Raw genomic sequence first — 14,210 nt, forward strand, 5'->3', positions numbered from 1 at the left:
TTATTGCATATTTGTCTAGGTAATTTTATATTCTTGTTATTATATTATTATTATTATTATTGTACTATTACATTATTATTATTATTGTATTATTATATTATTATTATTATTGTATTATTATACTATTATTATTTTAGTTATTATATTATTATTATTACATTATTGTTATTATATATTATTATTATTGTTATTGTATTATTATGTGGTTGTTTAGACTTGTGTTGCTGGTAAGTGAGGGTTATTGTATGTATTTATTGGTGGTGTTCTGGTTTTTTTTTTTTTTTTTTTTTTTTTTTTTTTTTTTTTGGTGTTTGTGGCTTGGTATAGCTTGGTATCTATGTATATTGGTGTATGCCATGTTAGTGGTTTGGCTAGCAATATAAATTAGTTTCGCTTGTACTAGCTCTTGTATGGATGATCTGTTGGATTTATGTTGGTTAGTGGCTCATGATGGCTGAGCTTAGGTTTTTTTTTTTTTTTTTTTTTTTTTTTTTTGTAGTATACACTGGTCTATTACTCAGTGCATACGGCTGGTGGTCCAGATCCATGAGATGGCTAGGGTCTGGGCAAGTTTACCGCACTGCGCCGCTGAGCGGACCACGCGGAATCGGTCGTTGTTTTGGGAGGCGGTTGTTGGTTCTGCAGAGTAAGGCTAGGTGTAGCCTTTGTTTTGGCGCTTGGTGGACTGTTCAGGTTAGAGGTTGTTGTGCTTGGTGTAGTATTTATTGTTTTATAGGTGGTCAATATGCAATTGGGGCGTTGGTGGTTAGCTTGGAATGTAGAGCATATTGTGGTTGTTAGTTGTGGTTAGTATGCGCGCCTGCTTGAGGATTAGTAATAGATTAGTTGTTTAGGTGTGATGTCTGGTGAGGTAGTTCAGGTTTTTATGGTTCTTGGGCTGTTTGGCATAGGAGTTGAGCCGGCTAGCATTGATTTGTAGGGTGTTCTTGGTCACTGCTCACTCACCTGGTTTACACATGTCCAGGAGGACAGAGCTCCAGGTACCCAAGCAAAGCAGTTTTGGCACTGGTTATTGTGCAGATTGTGATTTATCACTGCTCACTCACCTGGTTTACACATGTCCAGAAGGACAGAGCTCCAGGTACCCAAGCAAAGCAGTTTTGGCACTGGTTATTGTGCAGATTGTGTTTTATCACTGCTCACTCACCTGGTTTACACATGTCCAGAAGGACAGAGCTCCAGGTACCCAAGCAAAGCAGTTTGGTAGTCTGGTAAGTCTATTTTGGCATTGGTATATTGAGGTGCAGATACTTTGTTGCTGCTTACTCACCTGGTTTACTCGTGCCCGGAAGGGCAGAGCTCCAGGTACCCGAGCAAGGCAGTTTAGTAGTCTGATTTGACTATTGGAGTTAAGGTGGTGCAGATGTTGGATGGTTATTTTTGTTTGCTTTTTATTGGGGCATTATTGGTGTGCATGGGTCTCCTGTTGCTGTTGGCCGAATTGGGTTTGTTTTTAGTTTGTCTGGTGAGAACGTTAATATGCAACTTGGTTGTCGTCTGTATATCTTTGAACATACACTTTAGGGTCTCTTCTCAGTCTCTATTCCGATATACAGAAAGGCTTGCATATTAATGGGGTTATGTGGGTTGTAAGTATTGGGATTGGTTATAATGTAGTTCTGGCATTGTATATTGGTTGTGTAGATTATGCGTTTGCAAGTGTACAATTTGGCTGGTTTAATTGGCTGAGCAACCTGGTGAGTGCTGTACATTTGTATGGGTCTCTGTGCATTATTACTTTGTTATTATTGTCATTATTAAACCGTTATTGCATATTTGTCTAGGTAATTGTATATTCTTGTTATTATATTATTATTATTATTATTGTACTATTACATTATTATTATTATTGTATTATTATATTATTATTATTATTGTATTATTATACTATTATTATTTTAGTTATTATATTATTATTATTACATTATTGTTATTATATATTATTATTATTGTTATTGTATTATTATGTGGTTGTTTAGACTTGTGTTGCTGGTAAGTGAGGGTTATTGTATGTATTTATTGGTGGTGTTCTGGTTTTTTTTTTTTTTTTTTTTTTTTTTTTTTTTTTTTTTTTTGGTGTTTGTGGCTTGGTATAGCTTGGTATCTATGTATATTGGTGTATGCCATGTTAGTGGTTTGGCTAGCAATATAAATTAGTTTCGCTTGTACTAGCTCTTGTATGGATGATCTGTTGGATTTATGTTGGTTAGTGGCTCATGATGGCTGAGCTTAGGGGAGTTTGCTAGGTGCATTTGGGCACTAGATTTCATGCATTGATTAGTTTGGTGTCGTAGGTTAAGTATGCATTCATAGGGGGCATGTTGGTTTGACTCACCTTATGAATTTGTTGTATTTGTTGTGGCTCATGTTGAGTGAGCAGTTAGTATTTTGATTGGTTGTTAGTTAATGTGATTCTATGTTGTGTATTCTTGTTGGCCATAGAGCTTGGGTCAGCAGTGTCAGAGATAATGATATTGTTAGCGTGATATGCTTGTATCATTATATTTCATCACTATGTGCTGACCCACTCGGCTAGGCAGTTTTCTTAGTTTGTTACTATTGTGCTACTGGTGGGTAAGAGTTTATGTTATTGGTTGAGTTTGCCATGTATAATTGATTAGGCTAGGCAGTTTTGTTGTATCACTGGTAGGTGTGGTTTGGTGTTATTTGGATTAAGTATAGTATACTTATTTGTTGAATGTTGTTTTTACAGTTAATATTGGTTAGTTTATAGTGTTAGTGGTAGAATATAGTCTTGGGAACTATGGGCTGGTTGAACTGAAGTATGTTGGGGCTGTGTAAGTAATTGTTCCTGCTGTTGAGGTGCACTATCTGCTTGCGGTGTCAGGGATGAAAGGAGTCTTTCAGTTTCTTTGAGTTCGTTGTTGAGGGTAAGTAGGTCTCGATTGATGCTATTCATTTCATTGACACTCATTGGGAAGCGGAGCGTGAAGGTTCTTTCTGTGGTGTCTGGGTCAAATGGTAATCTAGCACGTAGTTCGCTGATTTTTTGAAGTAGGCTACGTTTTTTATTTTGAAGCGTGGCAATATATTCTGGTTGAAGATTCTGTGTAGGTCTCCTTGTTATTGGGAGTGGTACTATGGTGCGCTGTATTGGCCTGACGTGTTTATTAAGTTGTTCCATATATCTGGCTCGACTTCTGGCTAAACGAAATGGGACGTATGGGGTGGCAACAAGCTTTTTTGCTTCGATGTTTGAATGATTGCCAAGTCTTTTGGCATAGTTGGCAGAGAGTTTGTCGAATGTATCTTCAATTGTGTTTATTTTGAGTTCGTTATAGATTGTGCTATTTCTGGTGAGTGGTGGGGGGTTGATGATGGTGCGCAGTGTAGTGTTTTGGAATACAGTGATTTTATTGATCTGAGTTGCACTGGTGAGTGCACCCCATATTGGGAGGGCGTAGTGCCATATTGGGGCTATCATTTGTTTGTACAGTAGGGTTTTGCAATTTAACGTAAGTTTGCTGTTGTTATTTATAAGCCAGTCAAGTTGGGCTCTTCTGGCTTTTAGTTTGGTTGTAAGGGCTGCAATATGCTTGCAGAAGTTCAATTTCTTGTCAAGATTCACGCCCAAATAAGGGTGGGAGTCTTTAGTGACAATGGGTTGGCCCATTATTTTTGGGGAGATTCTGGATGGTATGAATTCATTGTTTTCTTTTATATGGAAAAGTATGTGTGCTGTTTTGCTGGCATTAATTTTAATGCACCATTTATTGGTCCAGTTAGCTAGGGTTTCAAGCATTATGCTTACTTGCTGAATAGCTGTGATGGATGATTCGTCGGCAAACATGACAACTGTATCATCAGCATATGTTGCCAGTAGGGCTGTTGTGTTGCGTGGGATATTGGTGTAGACTTTGTCTGGGGTGGGCATGTCTGCTGTGTAAATGGTGTATAGAATTGGTCCCAAGACGCTGCCTTGTGGCACTCCGGCAGAGATATATTTTGTGGTCGATCTGGCACCTTCATGGCATTCAACCATGAATGTTCTGTTTGTTAAGTAGTTCCTAATGACGGCATATAGGGCGTGTGGGAGTATGGGCTTGAGTTTGAAGAGGAGTCCTGGATGCCAGACTCGGTCAAAGGCTTCTTGTATGTCTATAAAGACGGCGGAACAGAATTGATTTTTTTCATAGGCTCTAAGTATAAATTGGGTGACTCTTGCTAGTTGTTGTTCGGTGTTATGCTCGTAGCGAAATCCGAATTGGTGGCTTGGAATATATTCTATGAAAGTTTTGACTTTGAACATTCGGCTTAATAGTAGTTTTTCTAATATTTTTGATAGGCCTGAAAGTAGGCTAATGGGTCTGTATGAGGCAAGCTGATCAGTTGGTTTACCTGGCTTGAGTATCATTGTGACCACAGCCATTTTCCATTGCTGTGGAAAATGGCCGAGTCGAAGTGAGTTGTTGAAGATTAGTATGAGATATATTAGTGCAGGGTCTGGTAAGGCTTTAATGGTATAATTATCAATTCTGTCTAGTCCTGGGGCTTTATTATTAGGTAGTCTCTTGATTTGGGCTTTGATTTCTGCTAGGGTAATTGGTTTGAATATGTGGTTATTAGGCATTTGCTGGGATGCAATTTGGTTTTCAATAAGTGATCTTTCTTCTGGGCTATTGATAAGGTTTGGCTTGAATCTAGTCTCTAGATGTTGGGCAAATGCTTCTGCTTTTTCTATGGTTGTTTTACACCAGCTACTTTGTTTGTCCGGTGTATTTGTGTTAGTTTGTACTGTAAGTCGTCTTACAGGTAAGTTTGGCATTGGTTGTCTTTTTATTTGTTTGGTAAACTTCCAAAGCTTCTGTAGACTATATCGATCTTTGGGATCTATGGCTAGAAGTGATCTATCTAGGCGTTGTGCTTTCCTATGTTGGAGTGCTTTTTTGACTCTATCAGATGTTAGCTTATGGGGTCTTTTGGCTGAGTTATCTCTTAAAACGAGGTGATTGTATTTGAAGTATCTTTTAACGATTAGCATATTTTGGATGCGTCTATTTGGGGTGTGATATGTGCGAAAACGGCTATTTGTTGGAAGATTTGTGGGGACGTTTGCTGCATATTTAGCAGCTTGGTGGATGTTTCTGGTTATTATATCGACCGCATCATCTATGTCTTGGCTAGTTGTTATCTCAGTGTTAAGATGAATACATTGGTTTAGCCAGTGGTGGAATTTTTTAATATTGGCATTTGGTGTTAAAATTGGTTTCTTATGGGAGACTATCACTGGTTTATTTAGTAGGTGGATACAGAGTGGGAGGTGATCTGAATCTAAATCAAGTGAGGATTCGATTTGTAGACGATTGTTTTGTATTCCACAGTATATGGCAAAATCAATAGCAGAAGGTCTTTTTTGCTGATCATAGGGGTAGTGAGTGGGTGAGCCAGTGGCCAGAATGTTATAATTATGTGTCCTAATGCAGTTGATAAGTTCATTGCCTCGTCTGCAGGCACGGTCATTGCCCCACCAGCGGTGTTTGGCATTCCAGTCACCGGCTAATATGAATCTAGGTTCGAATAGTTTAAATATTGTTTCAAAAGCTTTGGAAGTTAGGCCCTTCAATGGTGGGCAATAAATGGAAGCTATATTGATTAGCGGTTGATCTTTAAGGGCGACGCTGATTGGAGTACATTGTATGGCCTGTGTGGTGATTGCTGGTAAGGCAATGTGTTCGATATTTCTATTGACTATGACAGCAGAACCTCCTCTTCTCCGGTTGGTTGGATGATTGGCTATATACAGGTCGTATCCTTCAATTGTTATTGTATCTATATCCGAGTCGATTAGATGGGTCTCTGATATTAAGACTATATCAATGCTATTTTGGTGGATGTGAGCTTCTAGTTCAGAGATTTTGTTAAGAATTCCAGCTGAGTTCCAGCTGATGATTCTAAGGTCGTGGTTCTGTATGTTATTGGACATGATGTTGTGTAGTTGGCTTTTATTGATTATTTCCAGGATTGTAGGTAAGTCTGTTTTGGGGGTAGGAGATATAGATATATAGATGTATGTAGTGAGGCAGTATAGGAAAAGTATAATTTTGGAACATTAATGTTTTTACTTTGAGTGAGTAGTGTGCATGTAGATTATTGATTTTTTTTTTTTTTTTTTTTTTTTTTTTTTTTTTTTTTTTATTATTTTAATTCTATTTTGGCTTACATGTCAGTTGTTTATTTCATCATGGTTTAGGTAGGTGTTACTGGTGAGTGATATATAGTAATGTAGTGTAACATAGTATAGGTAAGTAAGGATAGTTTATGTATTAAGATAATATAATGTAGGGTAATTGTAGTATAGTGTATATGTATGTGATATTATATAAATAAATTATAAATTTATAAATTTTTATGCATATTCATTTTGCATTATGTGTTAAGAAAATTAAAGTTGTAAATTGGGTTTGTGATGCTTAAGTTATAAAATTAAAATTGTAGTTTGATTTGAAAATTAAGTGAATTGTACTTGGGGATGTTTGTAGTTATTGTTCAATTTATTTTATTTATATTAATTCCCCAAGTATGTTAGGTTTCCACTTGTTCTATTTATTTTGTTTTTTTTTTTTTTTTTTTTTTTTTTTTTTTTTTTTTTTTTTTATTTATTATTGGTTATGGTTTTGATTTTGGTTTTGGTCCCAGTTTTGCTGATAGTGTTTCCTTTGATTAGTCATGTTTTCCATTCCAGACTCCATCATGGTGAAAGTTTGGGTGGCCATGTTCATCGGTATGTAGTTTTGGGGAATTGGTATTTTGTACCCTACTTGTGCTGGCCAGGGGGCACTGTATTGGTATGTTGGGACATATGGACTAAGATTATCTCTGCTTGGTCTTGTTATTGGAATGTATTGTGGACAGGGCCTTTCTGGCTGGTTGTGGGTGATATTGGTCATTACGTTCCTGAATATTGGTTCATTACTCCAATTGAGGGATTCCAATGCTTGTGAGGCTCGCTTTGTGAAGCTATTTGTGAGTTTTTTGAGCGCTTCCCTATAGGTTGGGCAGCCTTTAAAGGTAGCAACATGATTGTCCCCACAGTTAGCACACTTGCCGTCTATATTTCTTGGTTTGGTGCATTCGCTGGATGAGTGGGATCCGGCGCATTTAAAGCAAGTGGGGGTTTTAGACCTGCAGTTTTCGTATAGATGTCCAAAGCGTTGGCAGTTATGGCATTGCTGGATTCTGATGGGGCGAGTTGGTTGTTCAATTTGGACTTTGTATGTTCCTAGCATGGTGATTTTGAGGATGTCCTTGTTGTTGTTGCTAGGGTCCGAGAGTAGGTCAACTTTGAACGAGTTAGTTGGGGTTTTGGAGATGTGCCCAATTATATTGTTTACATGGCATGCAGTGAAGCCTAGTGTAGCTAGTTGTTCAATGATCCAGTTTTTGGGAGTGGACGAATGTAATCCTTTTATGATAATTTTATATCTGGATTCATTTTTGCTTTGAGTGCGAGCGTTGCAGTTGAGTTCTGTAAAGAGTTCAAGTAGTTGTTTTTGTTTTGTAATTGTTTGGCATTCGAAGATTATTCCTTTTCCAGCATTGGCACTGGTAGTGAAGGATTCGATTCCAATAGTGTCTATTGCCTTTTTGATTAGTTCATTGGCGTCATTGGTTTCTGGGACCAGTACGCGATATGGCTTTTGCTCATTTGGGGGTAAATTTTCATTCGGGTGTATTTGGTTGTCGCTTTCATGGGATATTACTGATATTTCTTCATCGCTGTCCGTATTGGAATTGTTATTGGTAGCTGGGCTGTTAATTAGATTGGTTTTTGTAGTTGTTGTTGGTTCAGTTGTGTTGTTGTTGTCGTTGCTCAGACCTAGTGTAGCTGGGCTTCTGGTGATGGGTGTCGAGTTTTGTAGTGATTTATATATTTGTGCTTGTTTTTCAATGTCTTCAAGCACCTTTTGAGCCTCATCGGTGTTGGGTGGACATATTTGCTTATTTGCAATTATGACAATCTTTTCTGGTGGCGAGCTTGTTGGGGTTATTTCTTTGGCCTTATTTTTGGAAGGCGTTGGTTTTCTCTTAGTTTGCTTGCTCATTTTGGTTGTAGCTGTTTTTATTTTTATATATATGTCTCTATATATATATTTATATATATATATATATATTATTTTTTTTTTTTTTTTTTTTTTTTTTTTTTTTTTTTTTTTTTTTTAATGTTTGGGGAGATGCTGGGGGGAGAAAGAATATGAGAGATGGTAACTGATAAGTTAAGATTATTTTGCTGGTGGTTTGATGCATTATGAATGCAGGTATCAAATTGGTAGATGCTGTTTAGGCGGAATAAGGGTCTAGGGCTTGGGTGACATGTGCTGTTATCTAGGAGTAATGGACTCTAGGGTGCTTGATGAAAAGACTGATTTTGGTTTTTATTATTATTATTATTATTATTATTGTTTTTTTTTTTTTTTTTTTTTTTTTTTTTTTTTTTTTTTTATATTTTGATATAACTTCAGGTTTTATTACAGGTATTAGGTATCTGTTAACTTACTTTAATGCGTAGTTTAGTTGGTTAGTTAGTTGGTTTTTTTTTTTTTTTTTTTTTTTTTTTTTTTTTTTTTTTTTTTATTATTATTAATATTATTATTATTATTAATATTATTATTATTATTAATATTATTATTATTATTGTTTTTATTATTATTATTATTATTATTATTGTTATTGTTATTGTTATTAGTTCTGGGTTTCCCTGTGTGCTTCGTTTAAGTCCTTCAAGTTTTTTTCGAATATTTTCAGTAATTCTAGCTGTTCCAGTAGGTCATATTGTCTTCTGGGTGCGTTTTTGGGCCTTGGTGGTGATAGTAGTGGAGTAGCATTGTTCATTTGGTTGTGGCTTTGTTTTTTGGGTGTGCTGGGTTGGGTCTCGTAGTTTTCAAGTGCTTCTTTATAGATTGGGCATCCTTGGTATGTGGCAATGTGGTTTCCGCCACAATTTGCGCATTTCCCTTCCTTTTCTCTGGGCTTTGAGCATTCTGCCGAGTGGTGCTTGCCTGCACATTTATAGCAGACGAATTCACGGCTCTTGCAGTCTTCGGTTTGGTGGTTGAATTTTTGGCACTTGTGGCATTGTTTTATTATGCTGGTGTGTGCAATAGATTTTTCAATATTTACTATGTAGGTGCCGATTTTATTAATGTCCATTATTTCGTTATTGTTTTCTTTGTATTCAAGGTCAACTCGAAATGTATTTGTTGGGGTTTGTGACTTTTGGCCAATTAAGTTTTTGCAGTATAGTACTGTATGTCCATGTGCTGCGAGTTTGTACTTTATCCAATCTGGGGATGTGGATGAATGGAGTCCTTTTATGATAATCCTGTATCTTTTTGGCTCATGCAGGCTGCTCTTGACGAACGTACTGCTGTGTAGTTTGGTGCAAAATTCTAATAGGGCCTTGTGCTTTTCCATGGTGTCACATTTGAATCTTATTCCGTCACTTTTGGTGGTAGTGGTGTAAAAGCCAGTTTTACCCACTTCTATTTCTGCCATTTTTATAAGTTTTTCCGCGTTTTCAACATTTGGGACAATTATGTAGGGTATTGGTTGGTTTTGGTTGCCAGTTGCGCTCATGTTGGCTGAGCTGTTTAATTGGAGTAAAGATGGTAAAGAAAGTTTTTCATTAGTATAGTGGAAATTATATGTCTTTGATATTGTGTACAGGTGAGTTGTGTGTTAATTGAATCGGGTAGGTTTATTTATTTATTTAGGGTAGCGTTCAGTTTGGTGGACGCGGTTGCTGTATTTAGTTTATTTGTGAGTGACAGGTTGGTCGGGCAATAAAGAGGGGTTGTGGGGAGATTAATGTTGCGAATTGCGTTGTGATGCTTAGTTTGTTATTGTTTTTGTTTATTGTTTACTTAGTTATGTTTTATTGAAGGTGTTGTTTATTGTGGTTGGGTTGTATTTTTAGTTAGTTATTGGTTTCATTTATTAGAATATTCATATTTGAGGGTTTGATCAAGGTTGGGTTTATATTTGTTTATTTTAGGTGTGGATATTGCTATATGATAGTGTGAGTATGCATATGCACAAATGCGTGCTGCACATATATGCATGTATAAACACTCGACCGAAGTCATTGTCAAATTTATATATGGGGGCGTATGCTTTTAGTTGTGTGCTTAAGTTTACAAAGGTTTGGTTTACAAGGCCTGAGGCAGGTAAACTGCTACCAATGTATTAAGGGCAGGAATAGAGAAACATCCCAATGGTGCTAGGAACATATTTCTACGCTAAGAGTTGTGGTCACCCACCCAGCTTTTGAGTGGACTAGACACCTAACTTCCTATTCTAGGTATATTTATAGATTATAGATTGAAGTCCTTTGGGCGGTTGGTACTGGCACAGACAAATCGTAGGCTGGCATCAGATGATCACCGTTGGAGCATTTGGTATTGGTACATTATGTGTGTGTACACAATTTATACACATGCATAAGGCAGATCAGCGGCGGGCAAATACTCCGTATTTGGAATTTCTCTGATCATTTGCAAGTCAGTATGGGCTGCTCCAAAGGACAATTTAAATGTATTCAAGAAAGATTGTTAATGGTTTACAATTAAGTAACTTGTATTGGGCAAATAGTCCTAACTTAGACTGACCTGTTTATCCTTTGCTTATCCTCTTAAGAGTTTTTTTTAGATGTTAAATTGTTGTGTGGAACAAATTGCAAGTTTCGTTTGCTGGATCTTGGGTGAGAGAAATAGATTACTACTTTGGCTTGACACTGTGTAGATCGGTTGTGTGTTTTTTTTTTTTTTTTTTTTTTTTTTTTTTTTTTTTTTTTGTTTTTGGTTTTGGGCTCATATTGGCTGAACTGATTGCATAATGGAGTTAGTAATTTATGGATTGTTTTGGCTCGCGATTGGTGGAGCAGGTGAGCTTATCAATGAATTTGTGCATATAGTCACAGGCAGTCGAATATTTCGGTGAAATATTTTGCCTAGTTAACAACCCAGTATTGGTTGTAGATGAAATGGCTCGTTACTTAAGCTGATTGAAACTAGATTGGTGTGTATACACACAGGCTATTAGGGTATCTTGTTCTTGGTATACTAGCAGTTTATTCATGTCAGTTATGACAGGCTCTATGTGGCTGAGCTGTTTTTTTTTTTTTTTTTTTTTTTTTTTTTTTTTTTTTTTGTTATAGAAGTTTAGTCGGTGTATCTTTGCACTTCCCTAGGGCATTATTATACTGACTATGCGATTTGTTGGTAATTTTAGTCTCACGTTGACCGAGCTGTTGACTTGGTCCGCTTAATGATGTGGAATATCGCCAGGCAGGTTTATTCAGTCAGTGTTTATACTTATTTGAAATATGTATGCATATTATTACGGACGGACATTGATTACCACCAGGGACAAGCAAATATCAGTGTGTATGTTCTGAATCAGTAACCGCCGAGGATGTTATAGAGGTTCTAAAAACCAGAAGTCTTAACCTATCTTGGGTTTGGGGATGGTTTTTGTGGGTGCACGTGCTCAGGCTCCGGGTCACTGTGTTGACAGCGGCTTGATTATGACCGGCTGACTATTGTGTTTATATGCGTATGAATTCAATTGGTTTTTTTTTTTTAGGGGTTCTTATGGAGATTACGGACAAATTGGTGTAAGTGCTAAAAACTGTACTCAGCTTTGGTAGAGTTTGTATTAGATTGGAATTATTGTGAATCATTTGGGCAACTTTGGATATTTATGTGCATATGTGCCAGCTTGGGTTGGCGTCGGTATAATGGCCATCAAAATTCCAAGCATATGCAGCGGCACGTATGCATGTATGTATTTACATTTTAGAACGGACATTCATGAATTCAAAAAAGTTTTGCGCACAAATTTAACCGCGCTACTAAGATTTCGTAATTTGCAAGAAGGTTATAAGATTATTATTTAAGGATAGATATAGGCGTATAATAAGTTTTATATAACATTCAAGTATTCATTGTAGTATATTATTATTTAGGTTAGAATTTAGGCCTGGCAATGCCGACCAAAAGGAATGTTCTGGGTATATTGCGCGTCAGTCTGACCGGGCGCCATAATGGTCGTCGCCAAAATTGTCTGCAGCTGCAAGTTTGTGCATGTATACGTGGCGCTAGTGGTGAAATTGCTATGTGCACGCCATTTTGAGACTCCTCTGGGCAAATCATTTGGGGTTATTTGGCAGAAGTTTAGTACGAGACTTACCCCGGATTTTCTCAAATTTAAATGGGATTTTTGGTCTTGATTTATTGTTCTACACTTTTTGTCGGAATGTTAGGCCTTTAAATTGGTTCCTCTAAAATTGTGGAATAATTGATCGCGCACTATTTTCAGACTTTTATGGACAAAATTGGAGTTGTATGGCATAATTTGGTGGATTATTCACTAGATTAAATTTGTGTTTGGATATATGCATTTATTCATGCAGGTGGACACACTTGGCACACACTATTTTGGGACTCTTTTTGGACATGCAGGACTAAATTTCACTTGTCAGAAGCCCTGAATTATGTTTCACTTACAATTAATTGCATATGTGCCTATTTACACACAGACAGACACCGGCTATTTGGGGCTTTTATGGGCACTGTTAGTTTCAAAGACTTACACTTGATTGAAATTCACTAAATTTGTTTAATTCGTACTTTAGTTCCTTATAAGCATTAAATGCTTTTCACTATTAGGGTATTTATAAGTTTGAACAGTTTCACATTCGCAACCGTATCGTAGTACACAACTCGCAGCTCATGACAATTTCAAGAATATCACTTAGTGACGGCAAAGTGGAAGGTATAGTATTGAGATCAGTGCGCGCGTATATGTATCGATGTATCGATGATCGCTTGGCAGTAATGTTTAATTGTATGTTTTAAATTTGCAAAAATGTTTAAAGTTAGCAAAAAATAAGAAAGTGTAAATAATAAATGCTAGCGTAGAATATAGTTCTGTCCGTATGTGGTTTTTAGGCCTGGCAATGTTGGGTAGAAAATTTCTTAGAAAATTTGTGTGTGTGTGTGTGTGTGCGTCAGTCTGGCAGGGCGCCGCTGTGGCCGTCGCCAAAATTGTCTGCAGCTGCAAGTTTGTGCATGTATAGGTGACGCTTGTGATGAAAATTATTATGCGCGCTCCATTTCGAGACTCAACTGGGCAAATTTGGGGTTATATATGTAAAAATTTTTTGGTTTGAGCCTTACCCCAGTTATTCTCAGATTTGAATGGGACTTTGGTCTTTATTATATGTCTTTCACTTTTGGTGGTAATTAGGCCTTCAATTTGTTGCTTGTCAATTCACAGACGGACACCGGTTATTTTGTTAATTGCAAAATAATTATTCACACACTAATTTGAGGAATTTTTTGATCCAGATTTCTTAACTATATGGCGTAGTTTGGTTGAGTGATCACTATATATGTATTTATGAATTTATTTTTGCAGGCAGCCACCATTTGATTTTCATTATTGTGAAATAATTTTTCACGCACTATTTTGAGGAATTTGCATAGAATACCTTAATTTGATTATTTAACACGCTTTTAGGTTTATATCAGCAGTAAATGCTTCCACTATTAGTGTTTTAATAAGTTTCAACTTGCTCGATGACTTTTTCAATTTCCGCCAATTTTAAACTCACGACCATTTTATAGAGGACAACTCGCAGCTTATGACAATTTCGAGACTATCGCCTAGTGGCGGCAGAGAGAAAAACTATCGTTTGAGGTCAGTACGCCTGTCACTGTATCGATATATCGACGATCACCTAGCAAAATGTTATCAAGCAAAAATATGGATTGTGTATTGTATTTTAAATTGGTAAAGAGTCAGGAAAATTATGCTCAGTTTAGCAGTGTCAGTCACAATTGTTGGGAAAATTTGGATATGTATATGTATAAGTGCCAGCTGAACGATTTCTACCAATTTTTACACTAACAAATTTGGGTGGGCAACCACCCAGCAGACCAGTGTGTTCATATGTGTACAATATATAATTCGCTAGCAATTTGAATGTTGATACATATTGTCTGTAGAGGCTTGTCAATTGGTTAAATTCGATTATTTGCAATTGTGTTTTTATATTCTTGGCAGTTGCCGACAGGCTTATGAACATATATGTATGTGCATATGTGCCAGCTTGGGTTGGCGTCGGTATAATGGCCATCAAAATTCCAAGCATATGCAGCGGCACGTAT

At 36.8% G+C, this 14,210-nt stretch overlaps 1 long non-coding RNA gene across 6 annotated transcripts; it reads right to left on the bottom strand.

Annotated features, from left to right (window-relative positions):
* Positions 1–460: 460 nt before the first annotated feature.
* Positions 461–13,661, bottom strand: LOC138911720 (uncharacterized). 6 transcript variants are annotated; one of them, XR_011417377.1, is made up of 3 exons: positions 13,532–13,661; positions 10,647–10,733; positions 461–9,625 (listed from the first exon to the last, which is right to left on the bottom strand). It is a non-coding gene; the product is annotated as an uncharacterized lncRNA (long non-coding RNA). The 6 variants fall into 6 exon arrangements; XR_011417378.1 differs by lacking the exon at positions 13,532–13,661 and adding an exon at positions 13,218–13,525; XR_011417376.1 differs by lacking the exon at positions 13,532–13,661 and adding an exon at positions 12,632–13,127.
* Positions 13,662–14,210: the final 549 nt, after the last annotated feature.

The sequence above is a fragment of the Drosophila virilis genome, unplaced genomic scaffold (genome assembly GCF_030788295.1).
Source record: "Drosophila virilis strain 15010-1051.87 unplaced genomic scaffold, Dvir_AGI_RSII-ME tig00002291, whole genome shotgun sequence".
Lineage (NCBI taxonomy): Eukaryota > Metazoa > Arthropoda > Insecta > Diptera > Drosophilidae > Drosophila > Drosophila virilis.